This window comes from Falco peregrinus, chromosome 5, assembly GCF_023634155.1.
Source record: "Falco peregrinus isolate bFalPer1 chromosome 5, bFalPer1.pri, whole genome shotgun sequence".
In the NCBI taxonomy this organism is placed as follows: Eukaryota; Metazoa; Chordata; class Aves; order Falconiformes; family Falconidae; genus Falco; species Falco peregrinus.
In genome coordinates, this window is record NC_073725.1 from 96,912,364 (window position 1) to 96,926,975 (window position 14,612).

A 14,612-nucleotide genomic window follows, 5' to 3' on the forward strand; every position below is an offset into this window, starting at 1 on the left:
TTCACCTGAGGTTAGGCGGTGCGATCTGAGCTGCTTTGCAGTGGCAAAGCATCCTGAACACTTGCAAGCTGTGGGGATTGCTATTGGTCTGTGTCACTGAAACCTCTTTGCTATTCTAAAGAGGCTTATAAGGAGGAACAAAAGACTGCAGATTTCACCAATTTTGCTTTATTTTACATTTCCTAGCAATTATTTTTGAAAGGCTGTGAGCTGAAAGGCTGATTTTTCTTGGACTTGATACAGCTATGCCAGAGTAAAGCTCAAATGAAGGAAAGTAGTATCAGGTATCTCAGTGACTCAGAAGGTGACCTGTTGTTTTTATTGCCCCTGCTGTTGTGTTTCAATTTCAGTTACATTTTACAGGGAACATCTATGGAATAAAAACTCTGGTGGGGTCAGGCCTTTCTCCTCAGAGGAAATTTCCCTCTGCGCAGCATCAGTACAAGTTTTCTCCCTTCCTTTTTTAAAAGAACAGTTGCGTTACAAGTGCTGTGAGATCTAACAAGCAAGGATAAATATATGAAGGAGCAGCAATCCCAGCCTCAGTGTTATGTGATGGTAAAAGTCTGGTTAAAGAACTTAGTCCCCAACACTGGATGCAGAGCTCTTGCCCCTTTCTGCTCCTCAATCAGCCGCTTGCAAAGCATGACTCAGTTGTGCATTACATCCTTCTGAACTGAAGGGCACGGTGTAACTGTGATCAGCCTGGACTTGCTGGTTCTGGAAGCAACTAACCCCTTAAAAGGAGAGAGCAGAACTCTGGTGCTTTAGCTCTTAAAGCATTTTTGCAGGCTTTTTTTCTAGCTTGCAAGAAACTGCTAATTAAGCCAGAAGCATTTGAATAATGCCTGGACATGGGCAAACCAGTCAACGTGAGTTCTTTTAGCTTTTTAAAACAAATTGCAAATCTCAGCTTCATATCTGCATAATTCAGGTTATTAATTCATGTGTTTGCATTTCCTAAACTGTGTACCGAATTCCCATTTGGAGCAAGTTTTAAAGTGTTAATCTCAGTGTAAAGAGGAAAAGGAGAAGATTTAGTTGTTGCAGGAAGCTTTGAATGGTTAATGATTTCTCTTTTGAACAAAATTAAATTAGCTGCTTTGTTTTCTGCGTAATTTCAGTGTTACCTGAGGTATTCAGTGAGAAATCTGGAAATTCTTAATTGATAGGGTACCCAGTCTTTTGTATGTGCATCTCTGGGACGTATATATTGCAAGTTAATAAAGCTTCCAGCGTACAGTCTGTGCATGTGTAATTGAGGAGTGACTATACTTCGATGTCATTTGCTCTGTTATCTAGGTTCCAGTCATGGGGATGATAGTATTTTATGTTGTCATATACAAGCAGGAACATCCGTGCATGAGTGAATCTGTTTGAAGGACCAAGCTGTGGCTGTTTTAGTTTAGAGAATGTAGTTACCCTCGGATTTCTTTGCTGCTTCCATTATTCAATGAGAATTATGTATGTTTATGATAGTCCGATCAGCAAATAGAAGTGCATTGCAGATGTAGATATATTGTGAAGTACAGCGGTTTACATTAATAGGAAGGATTTATCTTGTTGCGGTATTGAATTTATGATGCTAAGCTGTGATATTTTCCTGTTTCAAAAATGTTATATTGCAGTGAGCTGATATCAGGGTGATAAAATAAATGTTTCTTTTTTAATTTAAGCCACTGTAACATGCTAATAATGTTGGAGACAGGAAGAGAAATGCCTTATTTCACAAATGAATATAATGCATCCATATTACAATTTCCTAGCAAAAATTGTTTAACTTAGACTCCTAAATGAATCTTCTTGTTTGTTTTAAACTATTAAACAGTTGTGGTTGAGGTCTTTAATGGAAGTATGCTTTTGGACACAAGTAGCGGGGTTAATATGCCTTGTTTTAAATTATTTTGGGGACTCTTTTTTTTTCCCCCCCCTATAATTCTGAAAAGGAAATGGAGAAGCTGTAGTTGCTGGTGATGGTCCCTTTGCTGGGCATTCAGGCAGCCCACCCTCTTGCTGATTTCCTTCCAATTTCCTGGCAAATGCTCAGCACGTAGGTTTACTAGGAAGGAAGAAGGGGTCATCTCTTCCCCTTTGCTGTTGTCCTCACTTCTGGCCATTGCCAGGGACCGTGGCAATGCCAGGGCTGTGTTCAGGATATTTGTTTGCCCTGTTCCTAGAAAATGCAATGGAGCACAAAGGAAATCTTTGTGATGCCCCACAACCCTCTGCCGCTGCCACCTGTGCACTACATGCATCAGCTGCGAGGGGAAGGGGATGAGCCTTCCCCCATCCTGCTCAGGTATGCTCCAGGGATTGTGCCTTGTTGAGCACTCCGGGAAGGGAATCTTGTCAGCCAGACTCATACGGCTGAGAAGAAGGAAGGCAGGAAGGCTGTTGTGGCTGGTCTGCTCTGAAACCAGCTCTGGGCCATGGCACTGCTGCCTCCCCAAGGAAAACTGGGATGCAGTGAGCCAGTGAACTTAATGTTGGCCAGCTGGCACGGTTAGGAGGCTAAACCTTTTCTTCTTTGTATATATGCAGCTGTGCCTCACTCCCTGAGTGTTTTACTGATTTCGCTGGAATTGGCCCAGCATGAATGCAGGTAGCTGTAAAAAGACTGATTCGGGCTGTCTGGTGGGCTCGTATCGATGGCATTACTGTTTGTACTAAGCACTGTCAGTTTAATGACTGTGAATCACCACGGTTAGAAGTCAAGTGCTATAAAATTTTCCCTAAACACACATCTGCAGCAGTGAGTGGACTTGCACGTAAAATAGGCCATTGAATCTGAAAAAAGGATTAGTAATTTTCTGGAATATAGAAAGGTTGTCATATGTGTGTATTCCAGTTACATTACTCCCTCAAACAGTGTCTCTGAACCCTTGACTTAATATCCATTATTTGGAAGAATATCAGCCAATTAACATTGGCTTGTTTAGCTGAAAGGTACTACTGGAGTAATAGTTTAACTGTGGAAATACCAGTTATAGGGTGTATAGGCTTAACTGGGGCTGAAGGGGGAAAAAGCATAATTATTATTTTAGTACTGAATTATCCCCATATTCTTGGCACGCTGCTAAGATGATTCATTCTGCTTTTGTTTAACGATAGATCTGTTTTTGTTCAGAGAACATTAAAAGAACAAAACGTAGTTAAAAAAAATTACTTCTAAAAACCTGCACTGATTCTCTTAATTTAAGAGAGTACTGGGTAAAAGGGATTGTCCCTCCTTTTCTACACCAAATTGACACAGAGGGATGGATCTGAGGTAAAGCAGCACAATTTCTGGCAGAATTAGTGTAACCTTGCACCTGAGAAATGAATAGGTTCATTTGGTTCGTTAAGTGCTAGATATTAATTGGTATTGAGCTTATCCACATACTTAATAGCATTTCCCTCCAGAACATTTCCTTCCTGTAGATGTTCTGTGATACATATTTCAGTTTAACAATAAAATAGACATAGAAGCCCTAAACCTTTAAGAACAATTACTGTTTATAACTCTGAAAAAGGTGCAGCAACTTTAAATACAATTACTTACCCGGCCAACACGCATCGTTCACCTGTGACATGCTCCAGGTTATGCTTGCTCGCTAGTTGCACACCAGACCGAGATGAGTTGTGTGGCCGGGTGGATGAACAGGTAGCTGCGTTCACCCAGCGTCTTTGCAGAATTCTGTAGGAAAAAGAAGGAAAACAGGTATTTTCAGCAAAACTCTTGGTTTTTGCCAGTGTTACACATTCTTCTTGAACAGAATCTTCAACAATGAATAAACTATTACTGTTAAGTCTTGCTTGGAAATGTAGTGGGGACTGGCAGCTATTTGTAATCAGTATATTTGGGACATACATAATTGTACTATGGCTGAAAACTTCATACACATTCTGTTTTCCTTGTCTAAGAGGAAAACAGAGACTGGATAAAGCCAAACTGGTCTTGCGTTAAGTGCTTTTTTCTACAGAAGTAACATCTTCTGTCACAGTTAATGAGCATAGTTGTCTTTTGTTTAAATTCTTTGTTACAGAGGCTTAGAGAAAGAGGGGTTTAACAATAAAAAGGCCGCCTTCTCTGGAATGTCTGTTTGGTAATAGCGTGTAAGATTTAACAATAATACTATAAAATAATTGGTTTTCTAATGAATGATTTTGTATAACTAATTGGAGGGCAAATGGAAAATCTGCATCCTCCAAACAAATGTAATGTGTCTCTTTAAACAACCAAACCATTTTTCCTTCTATTTTTCCACCCTCACGACGAAAATAATACCAAATCTTGTTCAGATTGTACTTAAATATGACCAAACTGATAACTACATTATTATAGAGAAGGGCAGGATAGATGGAGGATATGTACAAGGTGCATTAGTACCACAAATAGAAGCTGATTTACTTATTGATAGTAGAGACACGTTTTAGTCACTTTATAGAATTAACAATTGATCAGCTTGTTAGGTTCTAGTTCTTCATAAGCACAGCATGTTTATTCATTATTGTCATTACATGGTGCAAGCAGCTGAGGTCATGATTAGTAAGGCAAATTCTAAAAATATTTACATTTGCTTAAATACAACTTTTGCAACAGGCAGTTTTTGAGCAATGCACCGATTCTGACTTTTCAGAAAATAAATATAACGTATACCTGCCTGGTTAATTTGCATTTCATTTACATTTTTCAGAACCATCGGATCTATTTGTTTCCCAAACGCCAGTGATTCAGGCTTGTAAAAGTGTAATAAGATGGGCAACATAAAAGCATTACTTTCAAATTGCCTTGGTCACTGTAAATATACACCGATATATAGTATTGCAAGGGAGAAACTAAACACGCTGCTGGAGGAGAATGGAAAGATGTTATTCCAATAAATATATTCATGATTGTTTGTTACTGAGCGTAAGTTGTATTTTCTAAATCAGCATTGACTTAAGCTTGAGCAAACTCGATAGCAAAAATTCCCACAGAGGCTTCTCCTGCTACATATAACTAATATATTAAAGAAGATAAATAGTCATTTTTAAAACTTATTACACAGTAGGATTGAACACAAGAGGAAACCATTTTGCAAATCTGAAAGTTAAGGTCACCCTGAGAAGAAAAGGACACTTAAGATGACTAGAAAAAGTCTGCTTCCTCAAGAAATGCAGATTCAAAGTTTACTCTTTTCATGGTGTCTTTTATAAAGCTTTAGAATCCCAAGTGTAAAACCAGACTGTGTTTTGATGTGCAAATATTTCAAAACTGTGTAGTGGACGGGCATTTAGACACTCTAACCCGTGCTACGGATTAGCTTCCAGTCTCTTCGTTCATTACAGAGTATGAAGCTTTTTGATAGTGATTTTTATCATATAATCAGTATTAAGGATGAACTTTCTGAAACATTTCATTGGACTCTTTTAATATCTTTATCCCTTTTCTTTTTGTATTTGTAATTTTTTTTTTTAAGTCCATTATGTGTATTTTAGTCATACTGAACACCATTAAGCTTTTGCCTCATAATTCAGACTTCTAAGAGTATGAAAACATGCTCAATAGCATTTTCTTAGGGCTTGTTAATAAAATTAATGAATTGTTTTTCTATCAGTCTGCCTCAGATAATACTGCTCTCTTTGAGCTGTAGCAAATCAGGATAACATTGATTTTCTTTAAGAGACGAATAATGAAAGATCTACATTCTTAAATATGTAGATAGAGATAAGTAACTTAATTAAAAAATTATCAGTGGAAGGTAGTAAGATGAATTAGCTGTTTTAATTTCTTGTATATGTCCATATGCTGTAACATAACCTGGAGTATTATGTAAAATCCATTTACGATATCCTTGTCTTTAATTTTCAGTGTGGTTTCATAGGGTCTTCAGTTGCTTATTCTTTTGAAAATTGTTCATGTATTGGGAATGTGACATGCTTGGAACTATCTGCCCCAGCTTCAGCTTACGTAGGCCTTGACTCTGCAAATGTTTGATGTCTAGTGCAATGCAGCCTGATGAAAACAGTTCCACTCCGATCAACAGTAATGTTTACGGGCTTTGTCTTCGGTGGTGGAAGTCAGGTTATGAGCCTGATTGTTTTTCCAGTGACTGGCAAATTCTGCTCTTTGATCACATGTGCTATGAATATCAGAGCTGGCAACATTCCAGGCTAAATTGCTTGCTATTTCTTGACTAGCTTTACAAATTATACAAGATGAAAAAGCGACATCTTGGGGCCTCTGTCTTTCATCCAGTGTTGCTTTTGATATTGTGTAGATCTCATCAGGGTACACAGTACAGAGGAGGAGCTGTGAGGAGGAGCTCCTCTATTAAGACATATTAGTTGATCATAGTAAAGAAGGAGATAAACAGCCTTTTTCTGGAAGGGCTGCTCTGCATCACAAATTCTTTTGCGTTTTTTTGGGTCTCATGTAATAGAGCAAGCACCCACACAAGTTCCACTGGTGTATTCCCTGGTGGGAATAATTAGGTGTGTAGTACTGTGCCTTGAATAGGACTTTCACAATTCTCATGCTTAAATTCAAAGTGACTCCTAAGTCATGCTGGTTTTCAAGCTTGAATCTCAAATCTCAGTGCAGCTACAAATACACCATTTGACAAGCATGGCTGAGCTTCGGCTTCAGCTCCTCGGGTCACCGCCTTTCTGTTGCAAATGCATTGTCCAGTGGTTTTTTTGAAGGTTGGTTATTCCTCTTTTCTAGACATCTCCATTAGCTTTCTGGGGCAAGACTGCAGCTAGCTGGTTCATGTTTTCAGGTTTTGCCTTCTCTTAATGCTAGACTCACGGCTGTTCTGCTTGAAGTAGTTCAGTTGTGTGATAAGAAAGAGGGGTATGTTGTAGGCAGGCCATACGTACCGTGGGAAGGAACTGGATCTCTCCGGGCTTTATAAAAATCTCTGGGTAAGGTATTGGTTGGTAGATAGGACATGAGCTGAGAAGTCTCTGTAGGTATCTCTGTAGTGCTTCCGTGGAACCGTTTGACAATACAGCGTGTGATTTGGGCAGACAAATGTTGTTCTTTGAGATTCTACCCAGCAACACCCCACCAAACTGCGAAGCATTGAGAATAGACTGGTTCTTCAGGCTTTACCTTGTTTTATCTTGTTTTATTCATTTTGCCTTGCTTCAGCTTTTGATTAAACATAATACTTGTGTCGATGAAATGAGTAGCAAACACCTGCCAGGCTATGGATTTTGCTATGTTAGGAGTAACGAATAGGAGCCAGCGTTTTTTGTTCAGAAGAGGAAGACTGCCAGAATCAAAGATGTAAGCCAAGAAAAATTAGTTGCAAAGCTCTCAAGTCTGGTTTGTCTTCATTTTTATTACGTGCTCAGCAGATCTTAGAGATGTTTTAAGAAAGAAAAATCCTGCTCCTTGTGTGAATTCAGCTGGAACTTACCCATTCACAGTGGAGATACTGATACTGGTCTGCTGTGCCAGGGGAGCAACCTCAGGATTTTTGCTTTCGCTCTGAAACATATTCAGACAGAATATGGCCGTGGTTCTGTGCTTTGGGACGGGTGGGCAACCTGGTCTGGTGGAAGGTGTCCCTGCCCATGGCACAGGGGTTGGAACTAGATGATCTTTAAGGTCCCTTCCAACCCACACCCTTCTAGGATTCTCTAACCTACAGCTGTGTCTAGACTGTTGCAATGGAGCTTAAGCCAGGCTTGAGCGCCATATTCAGAGAGCTCTGCTGACTTTGCTTACTTAGATCCTGGCACAGAGCAACAATGACAATGCCTGCTGCCTCCTCAGTGCAACACTCCTGCTTCTAGCCTGAATGCTGACACATGGCGCGTGGGTCTTGGCTCTGCACACGAGAGTCAGCCTGCTCTTGATCTCTCCCCGCACTTGTGGGGCTCTGCTGGAAGAGGACGCACTGTCATTGAATGATCTATTTGACCCTAAATCCTCCTGAGTGGAGAACAGGAACCTTCAAAAAGTAATACCTTCCTATTAGGGTGACTATCATGGGAATATTCTATTACTAAATTAGAAATTGTTCATATTCTTGAAGACTAGATATTGAGACCTTCAGGTAAAAGAGGTAATAGATTATTTATGCAATACTGCTATTCTTGGGTAATAAGTTGGATAGTACTATTGCAAACAGAAATATTTAGGAAGTCTTGTACAATTGAGTATTCAAAAAGGACAAAACCGTAGTTTAAGAAACCAGCTGTGTTTGGCTGGAGTGCAAAAATAATTTAAAATTATAAACCACACCCTCCTCCAGCCATTTGTTCTGTTTTATGCAGCGGTGTCCGTACACCAAGTGAGTTATACTGTCTTTCTGACATACAGATGCTACAAGAAACATCATACTCACAAATACCTCCTCAAAATTGTACAATCTGAATGAAGCTGAACAGATAAATTCCCAAGTATTCATTCTGTTTACTCAAAGCCATCAACTCAGAAAAAGAGAAAGGACAAACAGGGTAAAATAAGGGTGGTTACACTCTCTAGAAAATGTCCTTTGGGTGCTTACCGAACAGCATCCGTGAGCAGAGAAGGGAATTTTGGCAGTGTCTGTGAATTTTGGGGGAGGATAAAGGTGGGCAGGACTTCATCCCTGGTGGAAATCCAAGGTATTTGACTAAATTGGCAGTAGATAGCTATGTGAAAACAAGGGGGGTTTACCTAGTGCAAGGTGCAGCTCTAAATTAAAAGTCTGTATCTTTCTTTTTGGATGCAGTGGTACCCTCTGGTGAGTGAAGGTTTGGTTACCTGAAGCCTCTCTTGCTAATCTTGGCTTGTCATTTGCGAGGAAGGGGATTCACTTGGAGAGGGGAAAATATAAATCCAGTAAGTGATTTTTTCCATATCCATTTTTTTTATAAGCATTGCTGCTTTACATTTAATTAGTGATCAGTATTAAAGTAAAAGACCTAACGAATTCCTGCTATAGTCCCTAAGATGTAGTACATTTTTAACAATAGCAGTTTTTACTCTAAACCAGTTCTGTGACTATCTTTGCTAATGGCCTTCTTTCAGTTTGTGTGGCTGTCTTGCCTATGGCCAGGCTATGGAAATGCTTTGTGCAACAACCCTAAAATTCGAAAAAATGATGCAATCACTCCATAGGCCTCTTTAAAAAGGTATCTCGCAGTGCAGGAAACTCAGATGGGAACAGTTAAAGTGAGAGAGTTTCACTTCTGTGTTCTAGTTTATGAATCTTTAAAGAGACACTAGTAGGTGAAATGGGTTTAACAGTGATCAATTTACAAGAAGAATCCCTTTTTAAAGTAAATCACAATTCATCTCCAATGGGCAATTGAAAAAAAAAAATAAAAAGATAGAGCACTGGGGTCCTGGTGAGGGAGTACGTAATTAGCTCAGCCCCTTACATAGTCTTTAGGTAGTGGTCCCTTAGAATCCATAAGCCCGTCTGTTCTGTTTTTTACAGTCCATTAAACTTTCATTCAGTTAGCTCTTACTGGATCTGAGAACATGTATCTGACTGATGCCTACCACCAAGAAGGGCGTCCTTTCTTGGCTTTGAGGACAGGTTCCCTGCAATGCTGTAACAAAAAAGCATGCCTGTCCCCCAGTCTCTTACCAAAGGCTGCTTGCTGCTTAACTGCTCCTACAGCAGAAGCACACACAGGACATTGCCTGGTCTCCACCCTGAAAGGCAAATATCTGTGGAGTAGCAGTTCAACAACAGGAGCGCGACAGCAGCTGGGACCTAGCGAAGGGCTCATGATTATCTTGCTTCCCGGCAAGGAGGGTGCATTGGAGTTACAACCAGCTTACTGGTAAAGGTGTGTGTGGCAATAGGGTGGAGGTGAATGAGGCATATTGAGGGTATACTTTCATGGGATTACTGGTGGGAAAAACTTCTGGAAATTATATGTGAGATGGAGGGTCTCTGTTTAGTTGTCTATCTGAAATAACGGAAAGGTAGTATCTGCTGTTGCTAATTCTAGTCTGATTGAAATTTGGAGGCTGCTCTTGTTATTGTACTTAAGCTAGAGTACTGTTACCTCCAGGACAGTGTTCACTGTTCATTTACTAAAAAATGGAAAAAAATGTATTGTGGGGATCTGAAAGACAAGATTCTGTGAATAGTCAGAGATCAGAAAAATGGAAGACGCCTGCAATTTGTTTCCTTAAAAAAAATAATCTATAATTCAGCAGGAATAACTGAGTGTCCACCCCAGGTGGCTGAAAATGTTGGTTCTTACTCAGATGCCAATATCCGTAACATCATACAGGCTTAGGAAGCACAACCCAGAGAAGGAGAAAGGGCAGTTATTTTCTTTAGCTCTGCCGTTGTGAGCATGACCGCAGACAAATTATACTTGGTGGAGGTGAGGGGAAACAGCTGCCAATATGGGACTAAACCTGGAGGATGTGGTAAAAGGACAGTGCTCTGGGAAACAGAAGGTGGAGAAAACCTTCGGAGAAAGATTTGGAAGGGGGCAAGCAGGGCAGTGGTGGCTGTGACAAGGTGTATGAATCAGCACTCAGATTGGTGGGTGACTATCTGTGGCAGCCTTTGTAGAAAAATGTGAAGTACGGTTCAGTTTTTCATGTCTTGTTTCCCCACCTCTCTGGCAAACAGTATCTTATTGTTAGAGTGAACTAAATGTGCCACCAAGTTAACTTTTTTTGTGAAGTTTAAGATTATTTTTTTCCCATAAAGTCCCAGTTTCCTCGATGAAAATAATTGGAGGACATTTTTCTTTTCTGTTTTCTAATTATTTTTAAGAGAGTTAATAGCTCTCTAGTGGTGATGGAAGCTGATTAAAAGCTGATTGTTGTCTACCCTGAAAATAAACAATCAACAATTTATTACTTTCAACAGATCTCGCATCTTTAAGGCAATCATAATTGCCTTCAAGTGAGGCAGGGAAAGTGGTGAGAATCTCATATTTCATTTCCAACCCTGAGCATTTCAAAGCACAACCAAAATTATGCCACTTACCTCCCCCCAGCTCCTCCCATCAATCACGCACATGGTTATGTGATCATGAAGTGGCTTGTTCATGAATGAAGGGACAATAGAAAACCAAAAATCCATCCTAGGCAGATTGGGAACTGAAAGCCTGAAGTTCAGCCTTCTTTGTGAAAAATATATTATTAATTTTTTTTAAACAAATAGTTTCTAGCTTTAGCCATGAAGAGGTCATGCTGTTACTCGTTCAAAGTCTGGATGTGGTGTTACTTTAGAGTAACTGATTGAGCCTCTTGTATGGAAATTTGTTACTACTTCAGCTGTGACAGGTGCTGGAAGGAGGACCCTCTGACAATTCAGGTGCTTGAGAGGGAAATACCGTGCTGACACCTTCTCTTACTGTTTCTGAAGAGCATTTCTTAGCTTGCTGTGGCTGCTGCTGTCCTGCCTTGGCAGTGGAGGGACAGGAAAGTGTCTAGCTACGACTATTCTCTTTACCAATCCCTCAGCACCTTTTGAGGTTTGCTCCTTTTTCATTGCAACAGTATCCAAAGCTCCACCTGGCTTCCTCATGCCTGTGAAGGGATGAAAACAGCATCCAGTAGATTACTAGATTATTAATCCGCTTTAAATGGCGAGACCTTTTCTCACCGTTGATTAATATGTAACTCAGGTGGGGTCTCTTTCCCTGCCTGCCAGCCATTCTCTTGATGCTCACACATATGCTGCTGCCAGGCAGATGAACTTCCCAGAGGAGATGCAGTGCAAACAAGAAACAGAGAGGGCTGAGAAGGAACAGGGAAGAAGGCTTGAAGGATTAGGCTGAAAGAGGAAAGGATGAAGGAAATCCATTCTGGAGGTGAGGAGGCAAAATGTAATTTATAGGACTTCTGAAATTCTATCACATTGGGGCATGCAGTAGCTACTGCTGCTGGAAATGAAAGTATCTGAGCGTGTTACCTTATTAAGCAGTCATATTGGATTCTGGAATTCTTCTGGTTACAAAGAGAAAGACACGGGCCTACAGGAGAGAGACAGAGTCACTCCATGTATATATTAGTGGTCTGCTGGGGCAGCCAAACCAGCTAGGGCATCGTGCTACGCATCACACATGATACATCTTTCTGAGATCTGTCCAGTTTTTAAATTCACTTTTTCTTCTGGCAATGTAATATTGATTCCAGGGCCGCAGGACCAATGGCTCAGGAGATAATTAACAGATCTATCTATCTGATATTCTTCTTCTTCTTGACTCAGTAGTAGGCTGCTGTCAGGAATTAGAAAACCTTATATGACTCCTGGTACCTGAAGAGCACAATACAAACAGTGTATAGCTACAGCCTCACTCAGGTCTCAAACTCAAACCCAGCTGTGCCATGCCTGTACTGTGGTGCCCCAGTTAGCTCCAAACAAGCAGATGCTGCTCCATGGTACAATGTTGAGCAGAGATCAGAGTTTAGGACTGAAGACCAGTGCCGGCTCATGCTGGGGTAGGAATTAAGTTATGCCTAGTTCAGACAGTGCCGTGTACAGCACAGATGCACTGTGTGATGGTCAGTACTTCTGCCCCGCATGATGTTGCCAAACCATAGAAAAGCAAATACCACTCTGAGACTGGTTCTGAATATGCTTTTGTTCATTTAACTAGAATCAAGACTGAACAAGATTGGGTTCTCCTTTAAAGTGCAATTGTTTATTGACCCAGCTCCAAGTCTTCGTGCCGTACAAATGCCTTGCTAGTTTATTAGCAGTATTTTGCCTCTCTCATTTGGTTACAGAAAATAAGGAATGATTTTTACACTTTTTTTCTTTTTAGTAGTAGTTCCTGAACTGATAGGTCAGGAATTTGGTTCTGGAATTTTCTTATTCAGTAGAGCAATGATTTTCTAAAATAACTTGAGAAGTCTCCGATAAGCAAACAATGTTCTCTAACATTGAGTAAAAGCTTGTCCCATAGCAGCAAAGTGAACTGACAAAACAAGGTCAAGAAGTTGGGTTATAGCGCTTTGGTCTGTGCCTCTCTCCTCCTCTGCAAGTTTGTGCTTCACTATTGCCACCAGAGGTTCTATATGCTAGGGATAGAATTTTCAACCAATCCCAAGCTGACTGTGTTATCTTTGTACAAAAATGGGAATATCAAAAATGTAACCTTTCAATTTGCTAGTAATTATCCTACATGCTACCCTGAGACTGACAGAGAGAACAGAGATAGCACACCACAAGATATTTTGCTGTTGGCTTACGTAGTTGATAACACAGGTGATAAAGATGTGCATTCAGCCTGTAATTACACTTCTGGAAATTTAGTGCTCTATTTATGAAATACTTTTCCTTAGAATCTTTTAACAATTAGCTAACGAGTCCCAAGTGGAACAATTATCCCATATACCCAGACAGTTGGGATTCTTCATCAGCTAATGTGCACCCACTGCTCATAAAGCATGTCTGTGTTCTAAAAGCAAAACCAGCCATTCTGTGCTTTCTTCTTGGAGTGTTTCATGACTTGAAACAAAAGCAGAGACCAGATTACACAGAAATGGGCAGCCCCTGTTGCAGTCAGGTCCTAATATGGTTTGGAGAAGGATGAGTGGACACGCTCTATTTACTGTGAATAAGGTGTTTGGGGGAATAACGAGAGAATGTAGTATTCTAATGCAGTAGTATCAGAAAGAACCAAATTTGATTGCATAGGGACCCTGAGAACCACCAGAAAGATTTCTGAATATAATACGAGCTGACCCTGTCTGCTTGAAAAAAAATCAATATGTGCAGGAGCTATTTTCAGTTTCTTTTTTGCCACAATTTTCCTCCACTAACCTCTGTCTTGATGACTGTCTGTGGTCAGGGTTCTGAGGATGACACTGTGAACAGTGACTATTTACCTCACATTTATATTCCAGTGCTTTTTTGCTCCAAGGTATAAAGGAGATGTAGTCCTGTTACAGACCCTGAGCAAACATTTAATCCAGCCCTATGGATGGAGAAGGGAGCCTTGACGCCATCCCATATGTGTTCAGCCAATTAAAAAACCAAACACTTCTACTGAAGCAGGCTCCATGAGTTTTTTGAGCTGCTTGTGCCACTATTTTCCCATACTTAGATACAGAAACTTTCTCTTCATGCACACACTAAATTATCTTTGCAGGCACTTTATTTTTATGCTTTCTGCAGTAGCTACAGAGAACCACTTCTTTAAATCATGCCCTTCTTTAAAGCAAGACTCTTCAAGGAGACAGCATGTCTCCTATAAACTCTTTTCTTGACTAAACAAACACAGCTATTTCAACCTTTCTACTGCTGGCTCTTGCTGAATCTCCTGATTTTCATGTTATTTCCTTGGGATTGCCTCTTGTTCTTAATTTGAATGGTCACCCATAGTAAGTGGTCATCTGCTTCTTGCACGTGAGCCCTGGGCTGGCCACCAGGCACCTGGTACAGGCCTGGGACTTCCCAGGGCTTTATCCAGAGGCACAAACTGATGAGGTCCCCTTCTCCATCCCTTCCCACATTTCATGAACCACGAGAGCAATCTCTGCAAAATAACCTGCCAGCTCACCTGGGTCCCTGGTGAGTGTGAAGGGAGATGATTGACCTGCTCTATAGCAGGTCTGTTATCTCTTCCTTCCATGGAAGAAAGGAAATTCCTCCGGCAATCCAGGATATAGAAAACACTGTCTTATTGCTCAAGATAATCTATGCAACAACTTTAATGCTCTG

General features: G+C 40.5%; 1 protein-coding gene across 9 annotated transcripts in view; it reads left to right on the forward strand.

The window, feature by feature from the left end:
• TAFA4 (TAFA chemokine like family member 4) overlaps nt 1-14,612 on the forward strand; it is a 93,804-nt gene that overhangs the window by 16,519 nt on the left and 62,673 nt on the right. For 3 of the 9 annotated variants that reach the window (XM_027793139.2, XM_027793142.2, XM_055806846.1), the window contains exon 2: nt 8,691-8,800. The exons of the other annotated variants lie outside the window; for them this stretch is intronic. The gene's annotated coding sequence lies outside the window, so the exon portion shown is untranslated. The remainder of the gene's footprint in view (nt 1-8,690; nt 8,801-14,612) is intronic. 9 annotated transcript variants of the gene reach the window in all.